Source organism: Rhinopithecus bieti, unplaced genomic scaffold (genome assembly GCF_001698545.2).
Source record: "Rhinopithecus bieti isolate Rb0 unplaced genomic scaffold, ASM169854v2 scaffold_31527, whole genome shotgun sequence".
NCBI lineage: Eukaryota > Metazoa > Chordata > Mammalia > Primates > Cercopithecidae > Rhinopithecus > Rhinopithecus bieti.
The window spans coordinates 1951918-1965062 of NW_016813959.1; the positions used below are offsets into that span (position 1 = coordinate 1951918).

Sequence of the window (13145 nt, forward strand, 5' to 3'; positions counted from 1 at the left end):
CTGCCACCACGCCCAGCTAATATTTTGTATTTTTAGTAGAGATGGGGTTTCGCTGTGTTGGCCAGGATGGTCTCCATCTTCTGTCCTCATGGTCTGCCCGCCTCGGCCTCCCAAAGTGCTGGGATTACAGGTGTGAGCCACTGTGCCCGGCCATTTCTGTATTTGTAGTAGAGATGGGGTTTCACTGTGTTGACCAGGCTCGTCTCGAACTCCTGACCTCAAAGGATCCTCCCATCTCAGCCTCCCAAAGTGCTAGGATTGCAGGTGCCACCCACCACTCCCAGCCCCGTTAAGGACTTTTGATATCCATAGATGTACACAGCAGGCACTGACGTATGAATTGTGGATACCAAAGCAAACTGGCCCTAAGTAGAGCACCTTGTGTTATTTTTCTTTTTTAATCGACACGTAATGTTTTACGTATCTATGGGGTAGATGTGATGTTTGGTTGCATGTATAAAATGTATAATAATTGATAAGTCAGGGTATTTGGGATGTCCCTCACCTTAGCATCTGTCATTGCTGTGTGTTGGGAACATTTCAAGTCCTCTCTTCTAGCTGTTCCAAAATATATGACATATTGTTGCTAACTATAATCCCTCTGCTCTGCTATCCAACATTAGAACTTATATCTTCTGGCCAGGTGCAGTGACTCATGCCTGTAATCCCAGCATTTTCGGAGGCTGAGGCGGGTGGATCATTTGAGGTCAGGTGTTCAAGACGAGCCTGGCCAATATGGTGAAACCCGTCTCTACTAAAAATACAGAAATCAGCCGGACGTGGTGACACGCACCTGTAGTCCCAACTGCTCGGGGGGCTGAGGCTTAGGCAGGAGAATTGCTTGAGCCTGGGAGGCGGAGGTTGCCATGAGCCAAGATTGCGCCATTGCACCCCAGCCTGGGCATCACAGCAAGACTCTGTCTTAAAAAAAAAAAAAAAGAACTTATATCTTCTATCTAACTGTATGATTGTACCCATTAACCACCTCTCTTCATCCCCCCTCTTACCCACATACCCCTCCTAGCCTCTAGTTAACTATCTACTCTCATCTCCATGAGATCAACTTTTTTAGCTCCCACATTTCAGTGAGAGCATGGGATCTTTGTCTTTCTATGCCTGGCTTATTTCACTGAACATAATAACCTCCAGTGCCATTCATGTTGCTGCTAATGACATGATTTTTCTCTTTCTCATGCTGAATAGAATTCCATGGTGTATATATACCACATTTTCTTTATTCCCTTATCCATTGATGGACACATAGGTTGATTCCATAATTTTGCTATTGTGGATCATGCTGCAGTAAGCATGTGAGTGCAGGTATCTCTTTGATATTTTTTTTTTTTGAAACAGAGTCTTGCTCTGTTGTCCAGGCTGGAGTGCAATGGCGTGATCTTGGCTCACTGCAACCTCCGCCTTCCGGGTTCAACTGATTCTCCTGCCTCATCCTCCCGAATAGCTGGGATTACAAGCGCCTGCCACCACGCCCAGCTGATTTTTGCATTTTTAGTATAGAGGGGGTTTTACCATGTTGGCCAGGCTGGTCTTGAACTCCTGACCTCGTGATCCACCCACCTCTGCCTCCCAAAGCGCTGGGATTACAGGCGTGGGCCACCGCACCTGGCCCTATTTTTGTATTTTTAAGTGGAGACGGAGTTTTGCCATGTTGGCCAGGCTGGTCTTGAACTCCTGATCTCAGGTGATTCATCTGCCTTGGCCTCCCAAAGTGCTGGAATTACAGACGTGAACTACTTTGCCCGGCCTGATGTCTTTCGATATCCTGATTTCTTTTTGTTTGGATAAATACCCAGCAGTGGGATTACTGGACGGTATGGTAGTTCTATTTTTAGTTTTTTTGAGAAATCTCTATACTAGTTTCCACAGTGGCTGTACCAGTTTGCATTCCCACCAGTAGTGTACTAGAGATCCCATTTTTCCTCATCCTTGGCAGTATCTGTTATTTTTTATCTTTTTTTTTTTTTTTTTGAGACGGAGTCTTGCTCTGTCGCCTAGGCTGGAGTGCAGTGGCACAATCTTGGCTCACTGCAAGCTCTGCCTCCCAGGTTCACACCATTCTCCTGCCTCAGCCTCCTGTGTAGCTGGGACTACAGGCGCCTGCCACTGCACCCGGGTAATTTTTTGTAGTTTTAGTAGAGACGGGGTTTCACCATGTTAGCCAGGATGGTCTCGATCTCCTGACCTCGTGATCCGCCCGCCTCGGCCTCCCAAAGTGCTGGGATTACAGGCGTGAGCCACCGCACCTGGCTATTTTTTATCTTTTCAATGATAGCCATTCTAACTGGGGTAAGATGATAGCTCACTGTGGTTTTGATTTGACTTTCCCTGGTGATTAGTGATGTTGCGTATTTTTTTACATACCTGTTGGCCGTTTGTATGTCTTCTTTTGAGAATGTCTATTCTTTTGAGAATGTCTATTCATGCCCTTTGCCTACTTTTTAATGGGCTTTTTTTTTTTTTTTTTTTTTTTTTTTTTAACTGTTGAGTTCCTTGTATATTCTGGCTATTAGTCCCTCATCAGATAAATAGTTTTCAAATATTCTGTCCCATTCAGTAGATGATCTCTTCACTTTGTTGATTGTTTCCTTTGCTTTGAAGAAGCTTTTTAGTTTAATATGGTCCCATTTGTCTATTTTTGGTTCTGTTGTCTGTGCTTTTGAGGTCTTAACTGTAAAATCTTTGCCTAGACCAATGTCCTGAAGTGTTCTTTCTAGTAGTTGTATAGTTTCGAGTCTTATGTGTAAATCTTTAATCCATCTTGAGTTGATTTTTGTATGTGGTGAGAGCTAGGGGTCCAGTTTTGTTCCTCTGCATATGGATATCCAGTTTCCTCAATACCATCGATTGAAGAGATTGTCCTTTCCTCAATGTGTATTCTTGGTGCTTTTGTTGAAACTCGGCTGTAAATACATGGATTTATTTCTGGATTCTCTGTTCTGTTCCATTGGTCTACGTGTCTGTTTTTATATGGACATCATGCTATCTGGTTACTCTGCAGTGCCATTTTTAAATATCTGAGCTAAATACAAATACAAATCCTCCAGAATCTGAAACTTTTTCAGGACCTATATGATGCTCAAAGAAAATGCTCACTGGAGCATGCGTTAAATAGAAAATCATACTGCATGGTAGACGCACTTGACAGCAATAAGTTAAGCATACCCTGAGAATGACCCTGTACGGTAGATGCACCAGAATATGTGTGCGGATTTCCATGCTAAAGAATCAGGGAGTAGGTCGGGCGCGGTGGCTCAAGCCTGTAATCCCAGCACTTTGGGAGGCCGAGACGGGCAGATCATGAGGTCAGGAGATCGAGACTATCCTGGCTAACACGGTGAAACCCCGTCTCTACTAAAAAATACAAAAGCTAGCTGGGTGAGGTGGCAGGCGCCTGTAGTCCCAGCTACTCGGGAGGCTGAGGCAGGAGAATGGCGTGAACCCGGGAGGCGGAGTTTGCAATGAGCTGAGATCTGGCCACTGCACTCCAGCCCGGGCGACAGAGCGAGACTCTGTCTCAAAAAAAAAAAAAAAAAAAAAAAAATCAGGGGGGGCCCAACTCAGAGGGTCATTCCTTATCTATGAGGAACATCTGAGCCCTTGGCCCATCCAGTGGAACACAGGCCATATGGAGGACCAAGGCCCTTTGTTTTGGGTTAAATGAAGGTGGCCAGGTGGAGGTTGTTAGGNAGAATCAGGGAGTGGCCAACTCAGAGAGTCATTCCTTATCTATGAGGAACATCTGAGCCCTTGGCCCATCCAGTGGAACACAGGCCATATGGAGGACCAAGGCCCTTTGTTTTGGGTTAAATGAAGGTGGCCAGGTGGAGGTTGTTAGGGAGAGGGTGCAAAGTGAAAATGCTCTATAAACTGCATGCTTTAGGCAAGTGCTTGCAGTTCTCCTGCCTAGCTGGCTACACTGGGCCGTGTGGTTCCCCTGCCAAGCCCTCCACTGGACAGTGGTAAAGTGATTCTCCTGCCCAGCCCCCCACTAGACTGTGTGTAAGGCAGTTCTCCTGTATAGCCCCCACTGGACTGTGTGTAAGGCAGTTCCCCTACCACGTCTCCTACTGGACTGTGTGTAAGGTAGTTCCTGCCCAGCCTGCCACCACTGGACTGTGTAAGGTGGTTCCCCTGCCCAGCCCCGCACTGGACTGTGTGTAAGGTGGTTCTCCTGCCCAGCCCTCTCACTGGACTGTATATCAGCTACTTCTTCCCAGCCTGCCACCACTGGACCACTCTGTATGTAAATTTCCCACTAGTAAAACCCTGTGTCTCATTGGCTGGCTCTGTGTCTCATCTTTGGCCTCTTGAACCTGGGACCATTCCTATAAAGGTTAATGGAGGCTCAGCAAGACAGACATGTAGAACTTCACCTTGTAGGGTTATGTAAGAGGAAGTGTGTTAGTTTCCCATTGCTGCTGTAACGAATGCCACAAATGGAGTGACTTAAAACATATTCATTTACTCATAGTTTTAAGGATCCAAAGTCTGAAATAAGTCTTACAAGGCTGAAAAGGTGTCGGCAGGGCTGGTCCTTCTGGAAGCTCCAAGGAGAATCTGTTCCTTCCATTTTTCATCCTCTTGAATTCCTTCCTTGGTGCCTGTTTCCAGCTTGGTGTAAGGAACCGCCTTACCACAGTCCAGTGGTTGGGGGTGGGGGGGCTGGGCAGGAGAACCACCTTACAGCCCAGTGGGGGGATATCAGCCTCTTTCTTTGACCTTGTCTTCCTCTTAGACTCTTGTGATTGCATTTAGAACCTACCCAGATAATCTAGGATAACTCCCCACCTCAAAATCCTTAACTCAGTCATGCCCTGTAGAGTCCCTTTTGCCAGATAAGGTAATGTTCACAGGTTCTGGTGATTAAGATGCTAATATTTTGGGAGGGAGCACTTTCAAGCCTACCACAGCGGGTACCTTTTAGTAATTGAAGAAGAGCAGGCTTGTGTGAGGGGAGATTATTCGCCTAGTCAAGTCACTCCCCAGGTGTTCTGAGTCGGTGGAATTGGGTAATTGATCTTTAGAGGCTAGGAGGGGTGTGTGGGTGGGAGGGAGGATGCAAAGAGGTTGAGCTATTCATGTTGAAGGTCTGATGCTCTAAAGATGCAAATCTCAAATCTCCTAAAGAAGGTGGAAAAAGTGCAGAGACTCAGACTTTATCCTGCTTCCATGAGCCTGGGCCTCTGTTCTTCATTAGCCCTCCCGGTGATTCTGATCCTCGGCAAAGTTTGCGACTGTTGAATTTTAGACGTGGTCTCGGGGATGATCTGTGTGCCTGCACGTGGGACGTGAGCCTTCTTGAGTAAGAGCCACAGCTGGGCTGCAGACAGGTGCTGGAGAAGATCAGAGGAGGGGCCGGTGTCTGCGGAGGAGCTGCCACCTGAGCCACACCTGGAAGGCAAGAGAAGGCGTGGCCTCCCCTGACAAGCAGGGCAGGTGCTCCAAGCAGAGGGAGAGGCCTTACCAGCAGCACCGAGGTAGGAATACTCATGGCACGTTTGGGGATGTGGAGGCCATTTGGGACCAGAAGGTGGAGGAACAGGGAGTTGATCTGACAAGAGTCATGTTAGCAGGAGTAACCTGCTAATGTTTGCAGGGTTGGCTGGAGGGCAGAGGTAGGATTCTGTTTATAGTACTGCCCAGGAGGAGTGGATAAAGGCCCTGCCTGGGTGGTGCAGGGACGTTGATGAAAAGGTGATGGTTATGAGAGGTTCGAGAGGAGGAAATATGAACATGACATGGTCTGGCAATCCACTAACACTTTTTGAGCAGAGTCATCGGGCAGGTGCAGGATGAGGAACTGGAAAGCAGTGGTGAGTAAGACTACCCAGGTCCCTGATCTCACGAGTATACTTTGGGGTGGAGAGGTGGGGTAGAGTCAGGGAATAAGCCTACAGACACAAACAAGAAAGGCATGAGCTAGTGGTACATGCTCTGCAGAGTTACACGGGTTGGTGTGATTGGGAGGAAGTGGGTGGCTTCTTTGGGAGCTTAGGGAAGGCCTCTCTGGAGCAGTGACGCTTACACTGTTGTCTGGATGACAAGAAGCAGCTGGCTATGGGGAGGGGAAGGGGAAGGGCATTCCAGGCAGAGGTGACAGCAAGTGCAAAGGTGTGACGCAAGATCAGACCAGCCTCATCCTGGGAACACTAGAACAGCACATTCCAATAGAACTTTCTTCAGGGACGCGGATGTTCTAGGCCTGTGCCATCTAACATGGGAGCCACTAGTCACGTGGGACCTCTGAGCACTTGCAGGATGGCTAGGGAGACTGAGGAACTGCATTTTATTTGAGTTTGAATAAGAGTCAAATCTGGGCTGCAGGCAGGTGCTGGAGATCAGAGGAGGGGCCAGTGTTTGTGGAGGAGTCACCACCTGAGCCACACCTGGAAGGCAAGAGAAGGTGGGGCTTCCCCCTAAAAGCAGGGCAGGTGCTGCAAGCAGAGGGAGAGGCCTTACCAGCGGCATCAGGGTAGGAATACGCATGGCACGTTTGCATTCTATTTGAGTTTGAATGAATTTAATTTTAACTTTAAGTAGCCGTATGTGGTCAGAGTCTCCTGCATTGGACAGCACAGAGCTAGAAGGTCAGGGTGGCTGGAGGGGAAGAGCAGAAAACGGTGTAAGGTGAGGTAGTCAGAGACAAACTTTATTGCTTTATGAATTAGGGTAAATGGTTTGGTTTTTTTTTTTTTTTTTTTCTAGGAGTAGCGCAAAGCCTTGGGATGATTTTAGTTACAAGGTTGACATATTTGATGAATGTTTTATAAGTTCCCTCTGGCTGCAATGTGAGAATGAATTGGAGGGGATGAAAAGTGGAACAAGGAGATCCTCATAATAATATAGGGAACAGCATAGCAGCAGTGGAGAAGGAAAATGTGGATGGATCAGGATGTTTTAGAGGTAGAACTGACAGGTGAGAGGAATTGGATGTGGAAGGTGTGTGGAGTTTAGAATCCTAGATGTTGGGGAGTAAGCAACAGGATGGATGGATGGTGGTACCGTTTACTAAAATGGGGTATGGAGAGCAGGTCTAGTTTTGTTTTTGGAAGTGAAGAAAATGAGTTGTTACGTTCGTTAGATTCCTCCTGAGCATCAGCGTAGGGATGGTAGGTAGCCAGGTGGCCATGGGTCTGGAGAGCTGGGACAGGTCAGGGCTAGAGATACGCATTTAGAGTCACTGGGAATAGAGAAAGTCTGAAGCTATGGAACAGGGTCAGGCCATTACAGGAAGTGAATAGATAAAAAAGAGGAGGGGTGGCCGGGCACGGTGGCTCACGCCTGTAATCCCAGCACTTTTGGGAGGCCGAGACGGGCGGATCACGAGGACAGGAGATCGAGACTATCCTGGCTAACACGGGGAAACCCTGTCTCTACTAAAAATACAAAAATTAGCCGGGCGTGGTGGCGGGCGCCTGTAGACCCAGCTACACGGAAGGCTGAGGTAGGAGAATGGCGTGAACCTGGGAGGCGGAGCTTGCAGTGAGTGGAGATCGTGCCACTGCACTCCAGCCTGGGCGACAGAGCGAGACTCCATCTCAAAAAAAAAAAAAAAAAAAAGGGAAAGAGGGGCAGGAGTGAGCTCTGGGCACTGTGACATTTGAGAACACACAGAGAATGATCCAGAAAGGTGACTACTTGAGAGAAGCTGGGAGATGTCACAGGAGCCCAGGGCAGTCATGGTTTCTGGAAACAGGGGACGCTGAATGTTGCTGGCTGGCCAAGGACTCTAGAAGAGAGACCGGTACCCTTGGATTTGGTGACAACATGGAGGTCATTGGTGACATTGAGGAGAGTAGGCTCAGTGGAGTGGGAAGGAGGGAATTAGAGGTAAGAGATTCAAAGCCGTGACTACAGGCAACATTTTGGTGAAAGTTTTGCTGTTAGGAGAAGGAAGTGAATAAAGGACTGGAGAACTGGGGTCAAAGGATATATTTATCTCTAATTTTTTAAATTTAAAGATAGGTGTTATGTGCTGACAGGTAGAAAGCAGGTAGGTTGCGTTTGGTAGGAGGAGTTACTGTTGTGGGAGGGAAGGCTGCAAGCGTGGGCTCTGATATGGCTAGGATGGATTTGGGTTGTGGGTTGATGAGCAGCTACTATTGGGTTGATCCTTTCTTTTTTTTTTTTTTTTTTGAGATTTTTTGAGATGCAGTCTTGCTCTGTCACCCCGGCTTGAGTGCAATGGTGCGATCTTGGCTCACTGTAACCTCCGCCTCCCGGGTTCAAGCAATTCTCCTGCCTCAGCCTCCCTAGTAGCTGGGATTACAGGCATGTGCCACCACACCCAGCTAATTTTTGTAGTTGTGGTAGAGATGGGGTTTCACTATGTTGGCCAGGCTGGTCTTGAACTCCTGACCTTAGGTGATCCACCCACCTCGGCCTCCCAAGGTGCTGGGATTACAGGCAGGAGCCATTGCGCCTGGCCGGATTGCTCTTATCTTTCTAAGTGAAGTGTGATTCAAAACATTTTCCATCATCTGAGAAATGAAATCGTCGTTTTGGAAAATGGAAAACAATCTCACTGGGCAACTAGAGTAGGGTTGCTAGATGGCATGAACTGTGCTTCTCAGATTTGAATGTGCAAACCAACCACCTGGGGGTTGGTTGGTTTGTTCGAGACAGTCTCACCCTGTCACCCAGACTGGAGTGCAGTGTTACAGTCACAGCTCTCACTGTGGCCTCTACTCCCGGGGCTCAGGTGATTCTCCCACCTCAGCCTCCTGAGTAGCTAGGAACACAAGTGTGCACCACCAGCCCTGGCGAATTTTTTTGTGGAGGAGGGGTTTTGCCGTGCTGCCCAGGCCGGTCTCGAACTCCTGGCCTCTAAGCAGTCTGCCCATCTCAGCCTCCCAAAATGCTGGGATTATAGGTGTGAGCCACTACATCCGGTCAGGATTTGTTAAAATGCAGATTTTGCATTTCTAACAAGCTTCTAGGCGACAGGAATGCTGCTGGTTCCTCCCTGCCTCCTGCTCTGAGGATCAAGATTCCATAGCCTTTCTTCAACAGGAAGTTTAGGAAGAGACACAGTTTCCTAAAACGTGTCCAGGATACGCCTCATTTCTTGCCCACTGAACTTATATTTGGGGCCGAGTAAGCAAGAGTTGAGTGCCTGTTTGAGATTTGTGGCTCTCCATTAAAATGGGTCTTGTCAATGTTGGAATGATCTGGGGAACATAAAAACCCAGAAACCAAACCAAAACAAAATACAGGGCCTGGGTATTTTGATTTTGATGGAGGTTGTGAATTAATGGGTATAGGGTGTGTCCTGGGTACCCTACTCTTCAAAATCTCCTCTGGTAATTCGGCTCTTCATCCAGGCTTGAGAAGTCTGGATTTAAAATACCAGGTCGGGGATGACCATTGGTGTAGGTAGCCAAGGTAGTGTGGAGGCAGGGCTGCCGCTAGAACGTGTGGGCCCTTGTCTGTATAAGCAATGTGGGTCACTCAAAATCGGCATGCGGAGGCCTAGAGTGCTGCTCAATCTTGCATAGTCCCACCAAAGAAATACCACATCAGATAGCCGACTAAGAGATTAGACTACTATGCTGGGAACTCCGATTTTCATGGCTGGGACAGTAGGAATTACTTCTTCTTGAAAATTCCAGACTCTTTGTACAAATTACCCTTAATTTAAGCTGAATTGGTGTAGCATAATTCAGGGGTCACCTTGTGCTCCCCTCTAAATTAGAAGGCTGAATTTCAGTGGTCAACAATGGGGAAGATTCTTTTTTTTTTTTTTCTTTTTTAACAGGCACTCTTTCTTCTCTTCCTTCTAGATTCATCAGATTCTTTCAGTCAGTTTTCAAAACTCAGTCAGCTTAGATCTGGTTTTGTTCCTTGAAAAAAAATTTATTAATATAATACCACAATCTTTGAGCTAAACAGTGACCCTATAGGCCCACCATTCAGAGCTCCTTGAGATGTCTGGTTTACCTGAGGCACGGGCTCTATATGGGGAGGGAGTTGCTTAGATGGTTCTGCCTGTCTCTGCTGGTCCCAGGCCCCTTAGAAAATTTCAAAGAAGGCAGTCAGAGGGCAGGCACGGGCTCTATATGGGGAGGGAGTTGCTTAGATGGTTCTGCCTGTCTCTGCTGGTCCCAGGCCCCTTAGAAAATTTCAAAGAAGGCAGTCAGAGGGCAGGGCCCCATGTACCAGGTAGCCTGACCAGGAACAAAGGCAGAAGCACAAAGAGCATGAAAAACTGAGAAGCCAACTTAGATGGGTCCTGGCATCCATTTGCCAAAACCCATGGTGGGAACAGTGATAGAAGTCAGGGGCTAATGCTTCCTTTAACCAATGAGAGAGAGTGCCTGAAAGAGTCAGCCATGACTATAACAAGGATTGTGGTAAAGTCTGATGGACCCTGGATTTTAAGTGGTAGCAGCCCAAGTTAAACCAGCTAAGTGACAGTAACAATGTGTGGGGTGCAGGGATTTGTTGGCCTTCATGAATGAATGACCACAGGCGTGTGGCTGTAGGTACAGCCCGTTCTAGAGATGTGTTAGGTGGCCTCTAAGATGGCTTTCTGTGCTCCCTGCCTCCTGGTCACTCTTGTGTAACCCCTTCCCCTTGAGTGTGGGTGGGACGCAGTGACTTGCTTCTAACAATAGACATGATGGAATGTCATTCAGAGCAGGTAACGAAATGGCTTCCGCCATGCTTGTTTTCTCTTGCCTGCTTGCTGGTTGGCTCTGAGGTGAGCTGTCCTAGGGAGAGATGCATGTGGCAAGGAACTAACAAATGCCTCAACAGCCTCAACATGAATGAATTTGGGAGCAGTTTCTCCTCCGATTGAAACTTTCAGTGACTACAGCCCTGGCTGAAATCTTGACTGTAGCCTTGGGAGAGACCCGGGGTAAGCCTCAGGGTCTGGGAAAACCGTGCCTGAATACCTGCTTCCCAGAAACTGAACCCATAAATGACCATATTTGTTTTTGTTTTTTTGAGATGGGGTCTTGCTATGTTGCTCAGACTGGTCTGGACCTCCTGGGCTGTAGAGATCCTCCTGCCTCAGCCTTCCAAGTAGCTGGGATTACAGGCATGAGCCACTGCACGCGGCCAAAAGACTGTTGTTTGAAGTCACTCATTTTTGGGCAAATTTTTTACACCCAACAAATAACTAATACAAAAAGCAAAGGCAGTGTCATCAGAAATCTCCATCTCTAGGCTTTGCATCCCTCTGTTTTAGCTTTGTTTTCTAGCTTGGCAATCTTCTCAGAAAACTTTTTTATCCCGCTTTGGAATTAGAAACTTTCTGATTCTAAAACTTTCTGATTCTAAAGACTTTAGAATCTTTCTGATTGTAAAAACTTCATAATTCCGAAGAGGGGAACAAAACCAGGAAAGTCACTGAACAACTTTCAGATGGAGCCTGGATGGGGGATTGGGAGGTGGATCAGCCCCATTCTCACCACCTGGGCTGAGAAGGGAGCAAGGGTGGTGCCCAAAGGAAATCCAAGTCAGCTGATACCTGAGGGAGGAGAACGAATGTCTACCCACAGTGGTAACTGGTAAGATTTGGTAGTGATGGAATCCTTGCTCTCACCTGGATGGGATTTGAGAGATCTGGTCTAGCTCTCAGGCGGAGATGGAAGCAGGATGGTTAGTGTTAGAGAAGCTGCAGAGACCTGAAGGAGTGAGGGCAGAGAGGAGGCCTCTGGAGAGTGGCATTCTGTGTTGAACTTTGTGTGAGTCCATGTGTTTGAATCCACACGAAGGGAGAAAGATGGTAAGGAAATAAAGATGAACAGATACAGATCATTTCTCTGAGTGTCCGGCAACATGTTTTTGATCATCTGTGCTAACTAGGAGATAAAGTTGAGCTAGAAATGTAATGAAATCAACCACAAAAAGTCAAGGATGTAAAGAACTGTGGGTAAATTGTTCATTCCAATTATATTTTAAACCCGAATAATTCCACTGAGTCTTCTTTTAACCCAAAGTTTTCATTTCCTCCTTCTGAGCCTGTAAACTCCTAACAAGGAGGATAATAGATGGATCTCAACCTCCTCTTTTCTTGTCTCTTTCCATTCCTGATCTTCTATGTAGGTGCTAAGGAACTGGACTAAGAAGCTAAGAATATTCCTTGAACCCATTAGGAGAGAAGAGTGTTCTGGCCCTCCAATGTCCTGTTACATGCTTTTAGAGATTGACACAGTCTTAAGTCTTAAGTGAATTGGGAAGAAAGATAACTAATTGTACTCTTAGGTTTTGAATATATTAGGTTGGAGAGAGGGTATAGCTTTGGGGAGAAGCCCAGGGCAGAGGGCACCTAAGGACTGGGACACTTAGGTGCTGCACCCAGGGTGATGAATCTTGCAAAAGTCACAGAGATTCAGCTTCCCTTTCAAAACAAAGAGTTATATATGTACACACATTTGCAGTGTTATATCTGGCTATGCCTTACCCGAGATGGGTCTCTTTTCTATTGTGTTGAATGTCTCCCCTCCCCCTGCCTCCAAAGAAAAGTGCATTGGAGGAGAAATGAAGCAATCTAATTCATTCTTCACTTTCAGCACCCCCAGTGCAGGGTGCCCTGCCAGAACCACTCCAGGGTGGTAGAAAGATGCTGTTCTCGGATCACTTAACAGCATGACAGTGTTTAAACTTTTCACCAGCCAGAAAGGTTTGCAAAGCCCCTGCCTGCTCTCGGCCAGAAAGGTTTGCAAAGTCCCTGCCTGCTCTGGCTATATACCCTGCTGCAGGCAGATCTGCCTGTTTTGGCGTCTGTGATAGAAGCCTCACAGGGCTATGTGGAACCTGTTTTGGGGAGAGCTCCCTGGGAATGCACCCCGAGCTTAGCAGTGGGCTGGTGGAACAGGCGCTGTTTGGTAAACAGGGGTGGGCAGAGGGAGGGTTTGGATGGGTGTGTCTCCACCTCCCTATGCATTTTCTGATGACTCACAGGCTTATTACTGGAAGGAGCCTCTGAGATAGATCATTAAATCCAGCAGGCTTGTTTCACAAGCATAAGGAGACAGGGCTTAGAGGAAGTCCTGCTACTAGCTAAAGGAGAGGTAACATTCGGTACCCATCTCTCGCCTCCATGCCCATGGCCACAACTCTGCCCCTCATCTAACCTGTTTTATCTGTATTCTTTTTTTTTTTTTTTTTTTTTTTTT

The 13145-nt window shown here is 47.2% G+C and overlaps 1 protein-coding gene across 3 annotated transcripts in view; it reads left to right on the top strand.

Annotated features, from left to right (window-relative positions):
* GAS7 (growth arrest specific 7) overlaps positions 1-13145 on the top strand; it is a 304840-nt gene that overhangs the window by 92982 nt on the left and 198713 nt on the right. Inside the window, exon 1 of one of the 3 annotated variants that reach the window (XM_017849226.1) lies at positions 11507-11534. The exons of the other annotated variants lie outside the window; for them this stretch is intronic. The gene's annotated coding sequence lies outside the window, so the exon portion shown is untranslated. Of the gene's footprint in view, positions 1-11506; positions 11535-13145 lie in introns of those variants that run through there. 3 annotated transcript variants of the gene reach the window in all.